This window comes from Frankliniella occidentalis, unplaced genomic scaffold (assembly GCF_000697945.3).
Source record: "Frankliniella occidentalis isolate FOCC.00 unplaced genomic scaffold, Focc_3.1 Scaffold10, whole genome shotgun sequence".
Lineage (NCBI taxonomy): Eukaryota > Metazoa > Arthropoda > Insecta > Thysanoptera > Thripidae > Frankliniella > Frankliniella occidentalis.
This window is the reverse complement of record NW_026267140.1, coordinates 3180605-3184243: the sequence shown is the minus strand read 5'-3', so window position 1 is coordinate 3184243 and position 3639 is coordinate 3180605.

The following is a 3639-nucleotide window of genomic DNA, read 5'->3' as shown; positions in this document are numbered from 1 at the left end:
ACACGGGGGTGGAGCAGTGAGAGGGAGTGAGAGCGGGCAGGAGGCGCATGTCCAAACGGCGAAGCGAAAGAGATGAGACGATGCTAGGGTGGAAGCGGAAAGCAGGCGGCGGCAGGTAGGCGAGAGATTCGGGAGAGAATGAGGGGGAGGTGGAGAGAAGAAGGGAGAGGACGAGGAGAGTTGATGGGGACTCGCAAGGGCAATCTAGGTGACGACAGGACAGATAACTCTCCCCTCCCCGTCTCCCTCCCGGCCCCGGGCCTATCTCACAGCAATTAGAAGCCCGTGCCTACCTGGTAGCCCGCCGCGCCGCACGGCCCGCCCAGGCAGAGTCATGTCCCGTGGATTAAAGCCGGAGTTGAGAAAAGTGCGGAGCGTACACCTGCTGGGATGTAGGTTGCAGTCCGTTGTCTATCTATGCCGCATTGAAAAAGCTTGAAGAAGCTTTCATATCGCTTTGCAACAACAAAAATAATAGTAACTCGTTTTTGTTATTGTGAAACAAATAAATATATGTAGTTATCAGCGAACAGAACATGTCATTAAGCAAATTAGCATAAAAATTGAACTCAAAAAGTAAATTTTTGGATCAAGTACATTCTTTTAACCTGAAACTTGATTTTTCGATTAAGTGCATAAGTCTTGATTCAGTTTTATGTAGCTGAAAAATCAAGAATCAAGTCCCAAAACTCAGTGTTTTTTGTTTTGTTTTGTTTTTAAATATATGGTATATCAAGAACCATTTTTTAAAGGACACCAACCAATTTGGATCATCTGTCTGCGGGGAAGCCGCTTGGGGGGAAAAGAGACGGGCCGTGGTGGGGAGCACTATTACAGGGCATGCTCACTGCGCTCCGCTGCATTCCGCACCGCGGCGTGCTTACTTATCCCCCGAGATAAGCGTTATCTCGCAGCTTCCCCACTGCAGCAGCGGCGACGCGTGTTCCGCAAGCGCAACGAGGTGGGGGGAGCGGAGAAGAGTTGAGTGGAGCACAGCCGGGCACAGCCGGGCACAGCATGGAGAGGAGGTCGAACGATCCGCAGCGCGTGCACCCTGTCCAAAAACAGAGGATCCGCTTCGCCTCGTTTGCTCCACTACGTCAACTTGTTTCGGCCCGAGGTCCGCGCGGCCGAAAGCGGACCTAGATTTGGCCAACCGGTGGCGTTTGAGCATCAAGAAAAGATACACCGTGTCATAAAAGTCACGAGTGAATCACGGACCATCGGTTCCTCAATTTGACCAAATTCTTCCAGAATTTTTTTCGTGTTATTCCCAAAAGTTTCGTTATTAAGAGGGAAATTGTCGTAATGCAGACATTTAAATCCAATTCACGAGACTGCCGCTGAGTAATTGCGGAAATGTGGGGTGCAGCAGATAAAAGGAAAGGACATTTTCTTTGGACACGGAATCCTACTACCCCCTAAGTTGATTGGACGTGTAAGGCGAGTCGCCCCCTCCCGGTACACATACGAGAAGAAGAACTTCATGCATACGGAGATCTCTACTTGCTCGAAGAAAAACGCACCCAACTTCTCCAGGCAGTCGTCGAATAACAAAACTGGACTAGACCGATCTCCAAAAGTTGTTCCATCACGCCATGCCACGCAAGCGCTCCCCAGCCTGCCGGCTCCACGGCACGACGTGCGAAGAGTTGTGCATCTTGCCCATCGGGGAGCTTGCACAGCGCGCAGCTGTAGGGATTCTTGAAATCGATCAACCAGACAAAAAATGAGTCGGTCGCTATAGAAAAACTGCTCCTTTCTTCGCTGAGTATGCATGACATGACACGAGATACGACAAGAAATTTTGAGCCCCGTTGAGATGTTTACACCCACAGCCCCAGCTCAGCCGCACCCTCGCGACAGCGGCGGCGGTGCGGGTCCCTGGCGCCTCCCTGCGACCAGCACAGCCGGCCCCAGCAGCCCTAAAGAAAAAATATTTTATTCATGACTCCCACTTTTTTTTTCGGGCGGGCGACTCTTTACGCATCGCAGGGCACATCGTACGCGCCGCATTACGTCGCACGGGCGTACGTCAGGACCGAGCATATCTAACCTCCTTATCTGTGTGTGTGCGCGCGCGGGCAAACAAGTATTCGACATTTACCATAAGGGCGCGTAAAAATGCCATACAAAACACCGTGACAAACAATTTGTTCTTTTTTTCTGCACCGCGAAGCCTTCAGCACCAGATGATGGATACAGTTATGTGCGGGGGAGAGGGTGAAGGTGCGCACCCCATCCCCTATTCAGGAGCGAGGAGGGATTTTCCTTGCCAGGTAGTCTCGGGCAGACAAAAGGGGGAAATACAGCCAGTGGTGGGCGTCTACGTCAGATCTTATTGCGTCGTCTGGCTGGCTGCGGTCTGGTCCAGGGGTCGGGGCCTGAACAGAGGCGCAGAGCAATGCCATCCCAGGGACTGTGTTTACTTTGTCTCGGTGGCTGCGAAAAGATAAAAGGTGAAATACTTAAAAGGCAGCAGTAGCAGTCCGCCAAAAGAAGAAACTTGTTGTTTCTGTGGTTATACTGCTGTCCCGCACAGCATGCATGCGTGCGGGCGGTCTTGCCTATAACCAGAAAGAGGTGCGGTTCACACACCCTCTGTATTCTGTCTAGCGACGGCAACCCAAGCATGCGCAGCGTCTTAAAAGTACGTCCGTCTTTCATCGGGTTCATTTTTCGCCAAGTACGTGAGCTGTGCGCCTACTACAGGCTCACATTTGAGACACAGAGTAGGCATCCCGGCAGTACGAATCCATTCGAATCCATCGCAGATAAGGTGTCGCCTACATACCAGGCGCTTCACCCGTTTCTAATTTGCTGCACTGTGACAGAAATTACGTTGGGAATACGGACTACAGTCTGATAAACCAAATGTTCAACGCTTATAACATACCGGGCGTAACTGTGAATACGCAGCAGTCTTGCGGGTTTGCCTACTCTTTATACCCTTAAGGGGCCATGGCCCCTGCTGCCATATTGAGTATGCAATCCCGCAACACTGCTGCATATTTACAGTTACACCCGGTACATCGGCATTGTCTAGAGTGGAAACTTTTGTGATAACGATTATGCCTGTTGCGATCGAACCTTGTAAAATCTCGATACGTTTTACTTCATAGATTCGTCGGCGACGGCTAGTCCCTTTTCCACTAATTCCCCTCTTTACGTTGCCCGCGCCTCTCCCGGCGCCGGATCTCCTCACCCCCTCCACCCCTTCCAATTCCCATCGACACGGGGAACGCCAACGCCAGGTGTTTTCCAGGTCGTTAATGTTTGATGGAGTCCCGCGCGACGGGCCACGGGGCGAGGTTACCGCTTTGGGTTTGTCTGTCTGCAAAGAGGCCGCGCTGCGGCGGAGGGTTGGGTTGGGTGAGGGCGAGTTGAAGGGTCGTCGTTATGTGCCCCTCTACAACGGCACCTGGCGCAGGTAAATGTTTGGTCTTATACTCTACTTCACTTGATGTGTACAGAAGATCAGGTCGGAGCAGGAAACATTCTCGGGGGCGTGTTACAGTATACGCAAAAATCAAGGTGGCCCCAATAAAGTGTTGCTGTTTGTTCGCGCGGAAATATTCGTCATCCTCGTCAAGGAATAAAAATCTCCCACTCCACGTGCGTAAATACAGTACACGGAAA